The following is a 16,836-nucleotide window of genomic DNA, read 5'->3' as shown; positions in this document are numbered from 1 at the left end:
CAGCCAAACAATGAGACATTCTCTGGTGACGTCAGCACCATTGTTTTTAACGCTAAAACATACAAACTATTGTCAGATTTATGCAACTGGACTACGTGGTTGACATAGACCTTCAACTCCTTTACTGGGCAAAGACTGGGAAGTCGCACATCACTTCCATTACTCGAATAAAAAAGGAGAAAAAACCAAGACCACCTGCTAGAAGTGAAACTGGTATCATGCGACCTTAGGAGTTATTTCAAGCCTAGGTCGGCAACAAAACTTTACCCAGCTCTAGGGGAAAGTCCATACAAGAAGAGTTCATCTAAAGAGGAATTCGCTGGGATCAAACGGATTGACAGGAAAGTATAATGTCTTGTTCTGGGCCACTCCTGACCCAGAACTTCCCTTCCCTCTGAGAAGACGGTTTCGTTTTGCTGCTTGCATTTACAATGTGAGCGGGAACTCTGAAGCTTCAGACGGCTACATCTTCACCTGATCTTCACCTGACCTCCCCGGTACCTTAACACGTGGGAGGTACATATGCAAAGTGTTGTAATTCCTACACCAGAGGGGTAGTCAGAGGGTCAAGGTTCAGGAGAAGGTGGAGTAAGAGAGAGGAGGGGGGCAGAGTTCAGCTTCCTGACAGTCTGGTGTATGAAGCTGTCCTTCAGTCTGCTGGTCCTGACCTGGAGACTACGGAGTCTTCTCCCTGATGGCAGCAGTCTAAAGAAGCTGTATGATGAGTAATGCTAAGGGTGCTGTGCATGTCCTGGAGGGAGGGGCATGCAGCTGGTCCAGGAGAGGTCCTCTGTGATGTTCACTCTCTCCACAACTGCGCCATTGATGGTCAGAGGAGCATGCTGAGTCTGCGCTCTCTTGGAGTCATTCGAAGCTGTTCCCTTTAAAAGTAAGATTAGACACGTGATTCAGTGTTCTTTGAACTGGGATGATTGTGGTAGCTTTGGAGCATGTAGGATCAACTGCCTGGTTTAAGTTGTTAAATGACCACTAGATGGAGCCATTAATCAGTGTATTGGACCACTTGACTACATGAGATCAAGGCTAACAGGCTTATCTCCTTTAATATATATATCTATATATATATACAGACGTGGACAAAATTGTTGGTACCCTTTGGTCAATGAAAGAAAAAGTCACAATGGTCACAGAAATAACTGTTATCTGACAAAAGTAATAATAAATAAAAATTCTATAAATGTTAACCAATGAAAGTCAGACATTGTTTTTCAACCATGCTTCAACAGAATTATTTAAAAAAATAAACTCACGAAACAGGCATGGACAAAAATGATGGTACCCCTAGAAAACACTGAAAATAATGTGACCAAAGGGACATGTTAATTCAAGGTGTGTCCACTAATTAGCATCACAGGTGTCTACAACCTTGTAATCAGCCATTGGGCCTATATATATGGCTCCAGGTAATCACTGTGTTGTTTGGTGATATGGTGTGTACCACACTCGACATGGACCAGAGGAAGCAAAGGAAAGAGTTGTCTCAAGAGATCAGAAAGAAAATTATAGACAAGCATGTTAAAGGTAAAGGCTATAAGACCATCTCCAAGCAACTAGATGTTCCTGTGACTACAGTTGCACATATTATTCAGAAGTTTAAGATCCATGGGACTGTAGCCAACCTCCTGGACGTGGCGCGCAGGAGGAAAATTGATGACAAATCTAAGAGACGGATAATCCGAATGGTAACAAAAGAGCCTAGAAAGAATTCTAAAGAGATTCAAGGTGAACTTCATGCTCAAGGAACATCAGTGTCAGATCGCACCATCCGTCGTTGTTTGAGCCAAAGTGGACTACATGGGAGACGACCAAGGAGGACACCATTGTTGAAAACGAATCATAAAAAGCAAGACTGGAATATGCCAAACTACATGTTGACAAGCCACAAAGCTTCTGGGAGAATGTCCTGTGGACAGATGAGACAAAAATCGAAGTTTTTGCCAAGGCACATCAGCTGTATGTTCACAGACGAAAAAATGAAGCATATCAAGAAAAGAACACTGTCCCTACTGTGAAACATGGAGGAGGCTCTGTTATGTTCTGGGGCTGCTTTGCTGCGTCTGGCACAGGGTGTCTTGAATCTGTGCAGGGTACAATGAAATCTCAAGACTATCAAGGAATTCTAGAGAGAAATGTACTAGCCAGTGTCAGAAAGCTTGGTCTCAGTCGCAGGTCATGGGTCTTGCAACAGGACAATGACCCAAAACACACCGCTAAAAACACCCAAGAATGGCTAAGAGGAAAAAATTGGACTATTGTAAAGTGGCCTTCTATGAGCCCTGACCTCAATCCTATTGAGCATCTTTGGAAGGAGCTGAAACATGCAGTCTGGAAAAGGCACCCTTCAAACCGGACACAACTGGAGCAGTTTGCTCATGAGGAGTGGGCCAAAATACCTGCTGAGAGGTGCAGAAGTCTCATTGACAGTTACAGGAAGCGTTTGATTGCAGTGATTGCCTCAAAAGGTTGCGCAACAAAATATTAAGTTAGGGTACCATAATTTTTGTCAGGTCTGTTTCATGAGTTTATTTTTTTAATAATTCTGTTGAAGCATGGTTGAAAAACAATGTCTGACTTTCATTGGTTAACATTTATAGAATTTTATTTATTATTACTTTTGTCAGATTAAAGTTATTTCTGTGACCATTGTGAGTTTTTCTTTCATTGACCAAAGGGTACCAACAATTTTGTCCACGTCTGTATATATATATATATATATATATATATATATATATATATATATATATATATATATATATATATATATATATATATATATATATATATATATATATATATATATATATATATATATATATATATATATATATACATCAAATTCAATTGGTACTTTTTGTCATGTAATTGGGGTAACTCTCAATTATAATTTATCCTGGGCTTATTAAATATTAATAGAAATGATTATATCAATCACTATTATTGTACATAATTAAAAACTTATTATTCAAACATATCATTTAGGCTGCAGGATCCACTGTGTAACACCCGGTCTGACAATTGGTCGTACAGTTCAGTATGTTGCCATTATACAGTGTTATTCTCTGATGATGTACACATGTAGCACAGAGTTTTGTGGCCATACACAGGAGTCGGACAAATATTTGCAAAAGATCACTGTACCGGCAAGGGTGTGAGACTCTTATAACGAGCATACAACAAGCAATCTTGTTGTGAATCTAAGAACATCTGCCAGAATTGGTGAGTGAGGGTCCAGGAGTTCCAGTTTTCATGTTATTAGATTTTTACCCCAAAATTAAATTTGTACCAAAGGTGTATTTTGCCCCATAGGTAGAGCTATTTGTTTTTAGCCTATATATTTTCAGCAAAATCAGGCGGCTTAAAATGTACAAGAATATAATCAGTAGTTGTGATTAGTAATTATGAAAGTATTTGATAAACATTATAATCTTATACTAACGGGCTAATATCTAGCTACCTGACCTGAGGTGGTTACAAAATATTAAGTCCAAATATTTTTAATTAACTAATGCATTTGATGGAGACACAAAGGATATGATGTTCATATCATTCATATGTTTTGCCATTCTGCAGCTGAATTAAATAAAGCAGTCGTGAATGTAATCGAAAATTAAAAGGCACGTATGATACTGTCTGCATTAAACGTGGGGTTTTAGAATTACTGGCATCATACAAAATAAAAATGATAATAACCTAGATGACATATTTGGAGAGATTAAGAGGGGTGAAAAGTACCAAAGCATTTGTCTTCTTTATTAGAGGACTGGTTTCATAATGTGAAATACATGTACTCCTCTACTTCTTTGTCTTTATGTAATTTTCTTTCCCCGTGTTATTTTTTTGTAATCATCATTATATTTGTTCTGATTGAGTTTGAATGGAAATTAAGTGTAATCTTTGTGTATCTTTTCAGGAGCCTTTAGAGAAGGCTGAGTGTGTTTCTGTGTACGCTTGCCCTTTAAATGCAGTCTTCATTCATCTTGCGGTTCTACCTCGCACGGCAGATATGATCCGTCTTACTTCGACGACACGCGTGATCGCTATATGCCTATGCGCGGCATATCGTTTGCCTTCTCAAAAGTTGTACGGTAAGAGTTTTGAATCATAGCGACGCCTATGTAACGTTAATTCATTAGACGTCAGCTTAAAAGCATTGTTCGACAGCATCCGTAGCGATGCTCAATGAACGCTATAACCATTTGCTATAATTCTTTGCTGTTTGTTCTGAATGGATGAATCAAAACGCCGCGTTAAGGTTGTGCGGGCTATAGTTTTCACATCATTTAGTGCAGCGCCAGAGAGGAAATGAACACGTGTGTCCACTCACTTCACATGGTTTTTTTAATGTAATTTTCAGAGTGTCCCACAACGCAGGAAGTGCTATGCGAGAACATGGTCACTCCCGAGGGTTTTACATACCAGGTGCCTCAAGAAAAGATCCCGGACCTGAGAGATCGGGACTGTGAACATGGGTGGTATCACCTGGTGGGAACGCCTTTTTGTTTTTCTTCTCATTTAAAAGACAAGATACAATATTACCGATATAAACTATAATGGTTCTGGGTTTTTTTTCATAGAATCAAACATTTATCGTAGACTCAACGGACCCCGGGGAGAGTTTAGGGCTCGCGCAGGCCGTGACTCACCGGAAGCTCACAGCCAGCACCTGCACAGACCTTCAGTGGCAGCTTCACTGCGAGAACATTCAGGCAGAAGCAGCAAACATACACCTGTCTCTTACACATTGAGAATGAGTGCTGAACAAATACATGTGCTCATTTTGAATGACTCTAATGATATCATTTTTGTTCTGTTACAGCAGTGGTTCCCAACCGGTGTGCCGCGGCACTAAGGGGTGCCGTGAGATCTTTTGAGGGTGCCGCCAAAATTTCGGAGAAAAAATTGCACTAACGTCATTCTCTCTTGGCGGGAGAGGGGGAGGGAGGGAGAGGACTACCGAGATAGCGGAGAGTAGAGACCTGCAATCCCGCGGGAGTACCACGGGTCTCGCGGGACCCGACGCAACCCAGTGCGGCGCGGGACGAGGTTTGATATGTGAACGCGGGTGCGGGCGGTAAGGTCCTCGTGTGTGCGGGTTGCGGGAGAATAAAATTATTTGCGGGACTCCCGCAAAATGGAAATATCTTAAAATTAAATAGTTAAAAAGAAATAAAATATTATTTATCTGCTGCACAAAAGCAACACGAACAACTCAAAATAACGTAAATTCGAGGAAAAAAAGACCATAGACCCACACCGAGGCAAAATGTCTGAAGAGCATGACACAGGTGGAGCGCTTAGTGCTACAGATATTAGTTCATTATTAAAGAAAGGAACATACAGAACTACAAAGACGGTATGGAAAGCACCTTCCCTTTGCGAGCTGCGACAAATGCAGCAAAATACTCGCATACAGCAGCCACAAGTCTGGAACTTCAGGTCTGAAGCGTCATGTGTGCACAGTTTTAATGTTTACATGCGGGCGGGAGCGGGACAAAACTTGAATATTGCGGGCGGGAGCGGGACAAAAATAATCTATATTGTTGCGGGAGCGGGACAGAACCTTGCGGGAGCGGGAATGAAAAATCTGTCCCGCGCAGGTCTCTAGCGGAGAGTCCTTCTCCACCCCACCCGTTCCTCAGTGAGGGTTGTGGATTGACGCGTATAACACACGTACAGCACAGGGCGCACATCGAGTCGCCACTCGCCAGCATGCCTCAGTACTGATTGGTGACTCAAAGGAGGCAGAAGATATTGTATTAAGCAGCACGTGCACGAGTGCACGTAAATTTGTGATCGAGTGCAATTCTTGTGATAAGCTAAAACTGTGTTTGTCGCTCTCTACTTAACTATCAGAAACTAATTTAAGCCTCTGTGATTTTTTCCTTGCATATTTGTATCGTAATACTATTTTTTTTTATTAAGGCAGAATCAGTGTAAACAGTATTCTCATATCATCTAGGACTAGGTATAAGGTGTTGTTGCATGCAAACTCTCGAAATGAAACAAATAAATAAATAATAAGAAAAAAGCTACGGAGATTTTAAATATCTATTTCCTTATAAGGGTGCCGGGAACTTTTGAAAGGCTTTCCAAGGGTGCCTCAAACAAGAAAAGGTTGGGAACCACTGTGTTACAGTTTCACTGTATTGTTAATTATACAGGTAAATACCATTTAAACAATACTTCTAGTCTAGGATATATATATATATATATATATATATATATATATATATATATATATATATATATATATATATATATATATATATATATATATATATATATATATATATATATATATATATATATATATATATATATATATATATACACACACACACACACACACACACAGTGTCGTGCACAGACCTTCTTTAACATTAACACAATCAAATATATTTTTGATACAAATTTTAAACTTAATACCAAAATAAATCACTTGCATTTAAATCAGCATGAGTCGCTACGTTTTTGCATATGCATTGTTTTATTTCTTTAATACAACACGGAGATCATTTTAGGCTTTTACTATGTGGAAAAGCCGCACCATGCAATGATAATGAATTAGAACTCAGTAACAGTTCGTTCTTTAGCTTTTTTTTTTTTTTTTCAGCACAAATGAAGTGTGCATTTGCGTGTTTGTTTAAAGTGAAACATAAAGCATCGCATGACCCCCTGCCAGGAAATCGCACATCTTCAGGAGACGAAGAGGGTGGTAAGACAATGATGTAAACATTGTAAACTAGTCTCATATAGATTGAGTTTGTGTTAAACATTACCGTGCACACACTTCTGTTGTCATGTTTGTTACAGCAAGTTCTCCTGACTGGCTTCTTGTTCTCATCGTGGGGGGTGTCACTGTGTTTTCCATATCTGTTATCTGACTTTGTCGGAAGAAGATAAAGTAAGTTGTACATTTTTTGTGTGCTCATATTATTTCTATAATAGTATATGATATCTGAAACCGTTTTTCTATTTTTTTTCCCAGAGTGCGAGAGTATCTAGTGTCTTTTAGCAATAGGTCAGTTAGAACTAGTTAATCTTAGTCTTAGTTAGAATGTCTGAATACATTTGAACCTTTTCTGATGATATAAGGCAAGGCAAACCACTTGTCACGAGGGGTCCAGTCCCACTCCACCGATGACAACAAGAGAAGAGTGATAGAAACATGTAGTCTGGCGTGCCGACGCGGTGATGCTCAGAACAGACCAAAAACAGTTCGGCCTGAATCGGACCTCAACGTCTGGCACACTTACTGTATTTACAACACCCCAGCTCAGCAGTTCAGTTGAACGGATGAATCTCTTGAATACAAGAGAGCTGAGAGAAGCTCCTCTTCCTCTTCCTCTTCCTCCTCTTCAGACGTTACGTGGGGCCGTCTGTGTCTCTTTGACTGGAGGCGGGTGTTAGTAACCCTTCCCCGGGACGCCCAGTGTCACTCTGCTCCTTCTCTGCATGGACTTTTTACTACGCTTGCCTGATCGTTTGCTTCTATGTGATATTTGCTCTCAGTGGATTGTTAAAGACTATCGTCGTCTCTCATCTTCATCTCTGTGTTTGTTTGCGCAACCTGAGCGTGACAGTGCGATCGCCCCGCCTACTCTCGGAATGAAATGTTTTTTGTTATGTCAGCCAGTTACCTGAAGCTAATTTAGTGATTCATTGTGGCGGTATTCTCAGTAGCAGATGAACTCATATCCTCCCACAGTCTCAGCTTAACAGTGTAGGCTGCTTTCATAACTCGAGAGAGTTAAAAAAAATAAAAGCTAGACGATACTGAGCACAATATTGCTGCTGTTTGAGGCTGCTTTACACCGCAATTTGCCTACCTAATTACAATTAAGTGGGCCTTTATGTGGAATACGACAGAAATACAGAAAGGGAGAAGTGTAGGAATAAGGAATAAGAATAAGCAAGGCTACGAAAAGAAAGGGTTTACCAGTAGTGCTCTTATACAAAAAAAATGGTGCTTGGTCGGAGCGGTCATGCATGACAAAATGAGAAGTAAAAAAAAGATACATTTATTTTAATGCTTGCTGCAAGAATTTAAATGAATCCTAATCTAATCGTATCCATTGAGAGCAGTGGAGCTACGATCAGTTTACTATGATTTTGGTAAATGCAGCAAAGTTGTCTTTGACGTTATAATGCTCGGTGTCGGTTGTTTTCGCATTTTCCTTTATAGTAAACGAATTATTTCATCTTTCAGGCCTATAGACTAGTTTTCATTGCCTTGTGTGAGAGAAAAAAAAAAAAGTGACTGATATCCTGATCTCAGTTAGACAGTGTTTTAATAATGACACCAGTTTCGTTTCCACAATTTTTAGTTTCTGTTCTCATTTTAGTTTTTTTATATTCTTAGGGTTTTTTTTTTTTTTTTTTTTTTTTTTAATAAGCTTACGCTTAACCTTACTAAAACAACTGACCGGTCAGAAGACCACTTGTAGACCCCTTGGAGGCATCGCTTTGGCACATAGCCTCCCATGGCCTGTACGGGAGAAAAATATGAATAACGTGCACATTTTATTAAATTGTTCAGTTGATAGAACAAAGCCCACGATAAAGTTCATGTGTGTGTGATTGCATGTACAAGTCAGTGGAATTGTTTAATTACGAAACGAAAACAACAGGCTCCATGCCATTTTCTTTGGATTTGAAATGGTATTTATCTTTTTTTTATTCCGTGGAAGAAAAGTTTTTAGTTTCCAGTAACCTAAGGCTACACGGGTGAGGTGGCGATAGACTACATTTAATTAGAATAATGAAATGACTATTAAAAAAAAAAAAAAAACATCAGGAGAGATATGTATTACTGACCTTTAAATTTTGCTCACAAATGCAAACATTTTAAACAAAGCTCGTGCAATCGAGTTCATTATACACACACACACACACACACACACACACATATATATATATATATATATATATATATATATATATAATTATTACGATGAACTCGTTTGCACGAGCTTTGTTTAAAATGTTTTATTTTTTTTTATTGTTTTTTCAACACCGTACATAGCCTAATAGCCTACAAATATTTGCATTTCCGATCACGGTTTATGAGATCTTTCATCTAGTAATATTCAGCTAATCGCACGTGCTGAACACACGGTGCATTCAAAAGGACAAAAAAGTATTGCCGCGGCCCTGATTCTACTGCAATAACGTGTGTCATTTGGGAATCTTTTAAATACATATGGCCGTTTAGCTATTTACTTTATTTATGGATCATAACCAATTGAATTCCGCACACAAATAAGCCTGCACGCTAAACTGCAGCGCTTTCACGGCCCTGGTGTCCGCGGATCCTCGGCGTTATCCTCAGCCCTTCCTGGGACTCAAAGAAATGAAATAGGCTCCTGTATGAACGTGTTAGAATGATCCAGTTGTCATAGCAGCTTAAAAAAATAATTAAATTAAAAAAATAACCACAGCATGATTACACTTTCAAAACACTTGAGCTTTTCGCTAAATAGGCATATTTCTTTAAGATTTAATCTCTTTTAAAAAATACAGTTTGTGCGAGCCTTAGAAACATTCAAGAAGGAATATCCAGTTTGAGAATATTTATTATATGCATTTTCAATGCAGCCCAATAAATAAATAATTAATGAAATAAATTAATTGATATAACATAATTTAGGAAGCTGTTCGATTTTTATTTTGTTTTGATTTGTTAATTTATTTAGTTATTTGTTATGAGCCTGCCTGGTTGAAAAAGAGCAGGCAGGGCTTTGGGGAGATGCCTTAACCGTGACATCCCTTAAAAAGATCACACAACAGACACACAACTTAAAGTTAAGTTATGGGTTTTGTAATAGTAGATTATTTTTATTATTACCGCTGAACGTAACGTGATTTTTAACATGAGCTAATTTCAGTTTCAACTATAATTAAAAAATAGCGTTTTTTCTCCTTAGTATTGTGATTTTTTGTTACAATTGTTTTGTGCATATGGATCAAAGCAACAATGCAATGCACTATCTTATTGTCGATATTAATAATAAGACAATATCTGTAGTCGGTATTAAATGCGCGGGGTGATGAAGCGGTTTTCTGAAACTGTGAATAAATTGAATAAAACAGTAATAACAAAAATAACGTCTTGAAACAATGATGATAAATCGGCATTTTAGAATGATTATCTGTATATTATCTGTATTTTCAGATAATGCTGATCAAAATTCAGCTTTCGCAAATATCCAAACATATTTTATATTATATTAAAACAGTAAACCATTATTTTTAATTGCAATAATATTTAACAATATTACCTTTTCTGTATTTCTGAGCAAATAAGTCTGTCCTCTGTGTCGTGTTAGTTCACTCAATTCCGGTGTGTATTTAACTTCCAACTTGCTTCGGTTTTGTCGTCGGTTCTCGTCTCTTAATGCGTGTGGTTTTGTGTCTGCAGTGTTTATTTCGTTCCTAGAAAGATTAAAATTGTTTTATTTTTCCTCGTTCTCTCTCTCTCTCTCTCTCTCTCTCTCTCTCTCTCTCTCTCTCTCTCTCTCTCCACCGTGACTATGACTAGCGTGCATATAATACGCACTTTTGCCTGAATATGATACGAAATGTATTGGCGTGCAGACGATGAGCAGTTTTCGCATCCATTTGAGACGCATCTACCCCACAAACCCGATCCTATACCAATCGCGTAGAATAAACACGCCAAAGTCTATTTTTTATATCGCTATGTAGAGATGCGATCGACAAAATTCGTGATTTTTTAATTACGCTTAGTTTTATGCATTTATGCTCTCATTTTCATGTACTTTTTTACTGCGCGCTACATGAAAAATGAGCGTTACCTTGGCTTTAGTTAAAAAAAAGTGTTTACTTCTTCGCTTTTTAATTATATTTATTCATTTTAAAAAAACAACTTTATTTCACACATTTATTTTTAAATCCATTTTCATCAGCTTCAGCAATATCTGCTTTCAAAAAACCCATACGGGTTGACCGCTATCGTCTGAAGAAATTTACGATAGTGTGACATGAAGCCGTCGGATGTTAAGTGTGAAGCGAAACTATGCATAACACCAGAGTTGTATCAAATGGCAGCCAGATGTCATGACTGACATGTTAAAATACTTACTACTGTATTGCAAGCTGTTGTATTGCGTTCTTTGTAATGACATCTGCTTTAAAGCAGAAATAACTGCACACTATATCTGGCGGGTTAATTATAGAACTGTCACCTAATCATGCTGCAGTGTTTAGCCCCAATCCGAAATAAACACACAACTGTGGGAAATAGTTGTTATAAATGCTTTCAACTACACTACAACCATGACTCCTGAAAGGAAAGCCTTGAATTAACCAGCAGCGGCTGACCTTGGCAAACTGACAGACTGAATCATTATTTTCTTTATTATATTTTTTTTTACATCCTTCACTGTGGCTGCTATTTTCTGTTGGGCAAGTATGAAATATTTGTCAGTACATCATACATCCGATGTATTACTAGTTAAATCCTTATTTACTTATTTACCTTGTTTACTTATTTAGGCCTACTATTTAGCTGTATTGCACAGCATCACTATGCTATACTTTTTGTAATGATTAAAACACTTTAAACTTGCTGTCTAGGTGCAAATGCTTTGTGGGATTTCTGTTGACAAAATGCTTTTATTAAAATTTTGATGAGTAGTTCATTGATTTTTCTACAGTTAAAGTGTTAAAGTGGTTTGGCTGATGACTCAAGTAGATAGATTACTATGAATGTGTAGATGATACAGATGATCAGCCTTCTAGTGCACAGTTCCGCCGTAAATGATTTCCAGTGTGCACCACAAATGCATATTATATGTGAAAGTAACGTAAAAGTGAAAGTGACGAACCTTTAGTACTGAAACAGGGTCACAGATATATATATACATATATATATATATACGGTCAAGACATGACATATTAAACACGTTAGCGTTACTCTCTCGACATTTCACTTAGAAACTTCTTGGAAATGTGCAGTAAAGTACATAATTAAGGGGTTGCAGAAAAGTATGTAGAGACACATATTTCCAATGAATCTGAATTGCTTTATTTTGATATTTTGTAGTTGAAAATAAGCAATAAGTAATTGATAATGTAGTTTAATAGAATGGCAAATTGGAGAAGCAAAGTAAGGTGCAACCAGAAAATATATCTTTCGAATTTATTCAGAGGAGGTGTACTAACTTTAGCTGTGCACTTTAACTGGAGAAAACAACTCACATTCGTCTTTTCTGTTTGAAGCAGGAAGCCTTTCTCATACATTTAGTCATGCATTTGACTTTTTTTATGCAGCTTTACAACAGCAAGAGCCAAAGATTGTCCTGGTATGAACTGTACAATCTGGTATCTATTATATAAGATTTTAATTCATTTCCTCTACGTCAGTCAAATCATACATATACCAAGCAGCTCAAAATTGTCTGGAAATTATTTGTTGACCTAAAACATAAATCAAATACGCAAAAAACGTCTATCTATCACGCCATTGAAGAAAGAAAGAATAAACAACATTTTTTAAATCTGACTTGTTCTAATACATTAGGTATATACGTATTTCTTTTGACCAACAATATAATACCTAGATGTCAAAAGCAGTGCAGTTCTGTGTGCATTATACAGACAAGTCCTGCAGACATTGCACAGACTGTAGTTTACTATAGTCATAAATAAATACACTAACGTTCAATCAAACGTTCAATAAAATACACATTGTCTTACCATACAGGTGTCCGTGTTTAGAGGAGTGCACTACGCAGCCGTCCTCATCCAAAAAGGATAGCAAAATATAAATATAGCTTTTCTTCCCTTTTCGAGTTTTTGAACCAGCTTGAATCCGTTTGACATTCAAGATGTAAACAGCTCTTGGGGCTCCAGGACTGAAAATATAACAAATAAACAGCATTAGCTTACAATTAAAGATGCTTTGTAATAAAATCTATCAAAAAGTCTGACAAGATTACAGACAATAAGCAATTGTTCACCATCAACACTTATTTTCTGGTTTAATCAGAGACTTGAAAAGACATTTAATTTTTGCGAAAAAAAAGAAACATCTTATTTTTGGGAGTCTGGGATTGCCTGATAAAATCTACACCTCGCCAAAAAAGCTACGCACACTTTAGACCCACTTTTCATTAAACAGCCATCTCAGGTGATTGTGCGTGTGTCGGGACATGAATTTGTATATTAAAACCAGTATGGCAGGTATTACTAGGTTACTGCCCCATGTCCTCACATTTCAAAACGCTTATAAATCATACAAAGTGAGCTTTTTTTTCTAAAAAAGTCTTAAAAAACGTTCATTTTCTGGTTCAACGCTTATGCTATAGTGCTAATTTAAATCAAGGTAATGTGCAAATAAACTGTTACAAATCAGCTATGCTTTTTTTTTAAACAAAGAGGTATTTTTTGAGGCCAGCAAACTTGTAGTCTATCTTGAGTCAGAAGGCAATAATAATCTGTTGAGTAAAACAGATGACAAAAAAAGATTTAGTTTTCTTCACAGATATATTATCTTTCATGAAAATTCTTACATTTTTTAAACAAACCTAAGCAGCTCTCATTTACAGCACAAGGTTTCAGAAAATCATGTTTATATGTGGTTATAAGTGAACAATGGCTGGCCAACATATCATGTTGTTTATTAAAATCAGATCTGCTAAACCTAGTGAATTATACAAAATAAAATCAAATAAGCGAAACGCATAAGATGAAATGAGCAGAAGCAAAGGAGTGTTTGATGAAGTGAACTCTAACTGTACACAAATGAAGGAAATGAACAAATCCTGTTAATTTTTGAAGCATAGCCTACTGCCATATAACCCCCCCTGCGATCACTTAAATATTAACTACTCAAAAACTACTCAAACACAGCTCTGGGTGTTTGTCCCTTTAAGACTCTGGGGAGAAATCATGAGCTTGCACTAGACAAAAAAGAACGTTTTCTCTTGAGAGCGCGAGCGAGATAAAAGCAAGAAAGGTCAGATATTGATCAGCAAAGAGGAGGTAAATCGCAGCTTCAGTGTTTGCAGAGAGAGATGCATAGAACTGTCGTCTCTTTCTCTCTCTCTTGATCTATCAATAATTAAAGTACATATACAAGTGTATTATTATATAAGTACTGCATCTGTCCACCTATGATACGCATGGATTATGTGTACTAAAAATCTATAAAACTTCTAAAAGAAAACTGCATGACTGTTACACAAACAGACACGTGCTCGGTGTGTAAATGTTTATTTATTTATTTATAAAAAGACGTTGGCTACTTACTGTAGCTTCATTGTTGGAAAGCGAGCCAACTCCAGCATAAAGCAGCCTAGTGTTTTTCATAGAACTCAATTTGTATTTGAGATGATAACAGAAAGCGAAAAGCTCTGCATGTATTTTTGACAGACAATAACTGACAGTTAAATTATAATCATCTTACCTTTAAGTAATCTGTATCTCTGACACGATACTGTCTTAATGGCACAAACATGAACTGACCTGCCGATTTTATAATAGAATCAGTCACCGTGGACTTCAAAATAAAAAACAACAGGCAGAAGAAAGGAGTGCTAGGCAATTTCTGTTAATAAAATGCTTTAAAAACATTTTGACTCAGCTTATTGATTTCTCCCAGACTGCTTATGCAGCAGCTTTGAAGACAGATAGTTGATGCGCTGATATGAAGTGAAGTGGTCAGTCAGTTCTCTATATCTGAGCACTGCATTTGATCTCAAAGTCTGGCTAGGTACTATTTAACACCAATTACTATAATTTGTTTGTTTAATTGATTCAGTGATGGGTAAAATCCTCTGTTCTGTTTATCATCAGTATAGCAGCAAAAGAACGACTCATAGTAAAAGTTTACATTTACATTTAGTCATTTAGCAGACGCTAATCAGGACAGAGAAAAGAGTTGAGTTTTTACTTTGTTAATGATGTGCATCACACATGCATGCATGCTTTAGATGGGATCTATAAATGGAACATCACAAGCCTTTAGTAAAGAAACTATTGTCTTCAAACAACTGATATTGGACAGAACAATAACAGAAATACCCAGGAGAATGCTGGGAATTTCTGTGGTTTCAACTCAAAACATATGAATTAAGGACACACCAACTATGCCGCTAGTGAAGTGCCAGTTCGCCTCAGCTTTGTTGAAACAGGAAATCAAGCAAGAAACTGTGACCTATAATAAACCTGTGGTGTGATTGTTACAGCCACTCACGTGGCAGAAAAATAATCACACCACTTTTTCTCTAGAGGTTTTTTTTTTTGCCAACAGGAAAAGATGTCATTCGTGACGGCTCTGCTGCCTTTTTACTGATTAATCTGGAGACAGTCCAGACCCCTCCTTCACAACAAAAGGGCCCTATTTATGAGTAATTTTGTGGGGTTTTTTTTGTAAAGTGTTAAATAGTCTCACATAGCCATAACTTTGAAGACATCAGATCAGGGTAGCTTTTTAAAAGATTTGTATTAGGTATTCAGAAATGCAAATATCCATATTAGATTCAAATGTGTACCTTTAAGATACCAAATTGAACTCTTTAGGTACAAACATGTATTTTTTGAAAGGGTACCACACGAGTGACAGCTTTTGTACCTTTATTTCTGAGAGTGTAGAAAGCACATTAAATGAAGTTTCTACTTTTAAGGTTGCAGATCAATTTTTTGGAGAATAAAATATCAAAATCCGGTTGAGATAATGTTACGTTGTCATTCAGTGTAAAACACTATTGTTAGTAAAAATTCAAGAAACATGCTTATTCTTACTTGAACATAATGAAATATATAAAAGAATAAGGAAGCATATCAAATAGTATTGCGTTTCAAATTAAATCAAATAAAAGGAACTGCTCGCTTTGAATCTGACCTCTTATTCCCGTATTTGGCTTTGGCCCTCTGATTACTCTCTGGCACTGTTTGCTCTATTGTCTATCGCGTTTGATATTCGCTCATCGCAGGCCTTCATCATATTATCTCCCTTTTCAGATATACACTTCTTTGAGTTGGACCCGAGGCACCACTGGAACGCCTCATTTAGCCATTTTTCCTGTTGACTGTGCTTGACCTTTAGATATTTGTTAGTGAGAGCGAGACATCAGCAAACATCACAATAAATGAATCCAATACATTTAAAGCAATTTGCACATATTTCATGACGTGGCTAATTCTCAAGTTCTTATGACCTCGCTTGTACAAATTCTTATGACTTTTACTAAATTGTTCATGTTCTATGAGTTGCCGATTTTTTGGAATTAGTATGAATGGCCTACTCCTAAACCTGCCCCTAAACCTACCCGCCACTGGGGTTTAGACAAATTGTGCAAAATAGTTTGAATGAGGTTGTACAAATATATACGAATTAGCCGCCTTGTAAAATCTGTATGAATTGTGTTGAAAATACTCTACACAACCACCGGTTCCACATTTAAGGTAGGCTATAGAATATTTTATAGTTTTTATACTCAGGCCTTACGTATTGCCTATATTTGAACTCATTTAACAGACATTATATAAAAAAAAAAATCAACATTTAGTAACATGTAACTGACCTGTAATTTCTGTTATCTAGTTTTGTGTTAAACACACACTAAATACCTCCGATGCCATGCACTAGCATCTAATGTATTTATATTCTGTATGTTTATGAATAACTGAGCGCACTGTCATTGTAGGAATAGCGTTTTTTGGCAGGTTAGGCAGGCATATCTGTGCTGCAGTAATTAGCTCTAATCCTAAATAAACACACCTGGACCGGTCTTTAGTGTTAAAGAAAAATTCCAGGCAACAGGAATAGTGTGTGTGGTTAGACTGGAT

At 37.1% G+C, this 16,836-nt stretch overlaps 2 long non-coding RNA genes across 8 annotated transcripts in view; one reads left to right on the top strand and one right to left on the bottom strand.

Moving 5' to 3' along the window:
* Nucleotides 1–60: 60 nt before the first annotated feature.
* Nucleotides 61–16,836, bottom strand: part of LOC122359962 — a 60,318-nt gene continuing 43,542 nt past the window's right edge. For 2 of the 7 annotated variants that reach the window (XR_006252745.1, XR_006252740.1), the window contains exons 5-6: nucleotides 12,742–12,899; nucleotides 8,384–10,455 (exon numbers count right to left, since the gene is read on the bottom strand). This is a non-coding gene — a long non-coding RNA (uncharacterized LOC122359962). Of the gene's footprint in view, nucleotides 882–8,383; nucleotides 10,456–12,741; nucleotides 12,900–16,836 lie in introns of those variants that run through there. The other 5 variants (XR_006252743.1, XR_006252742.1, XR_006252744.1 and 2 more) reach the window with 5 other exon arrangements.
* LOC122359963 lies at nucleotides 5,443–10,561 on the top strand. The gene is made up of 4 exons (XR_006252747.1): nucleotides 5,443–6,182; nucleotides 6,635–6,736; nucleotides 6,835–6,925; nucleotides 7,010–10,561. It is a non-coding gene; the product is annotated as an uncharacterized LOC122359963 (long non-coding RNA).

This window comes from Puntigrus tetrazona, chromosome 16 (genome assembly GCF_018831695.1).
Source record: "Puntigrus tetrazona isolate hp1 chromosome 16, ASM1883169v1, whole genome shotgun sequence".
NCBI lineage: Eukaryota > Metazoa > Chordata > Actinopteri > Cypriniformes > Cyprinidae > Puntigrus > Puntigrus tetrazona.
The sequence above is the reverse complement of the archived record's forward strand: the minus strand, read 5'-3'. Positions and strand labels throughout refer to the sequence as shown.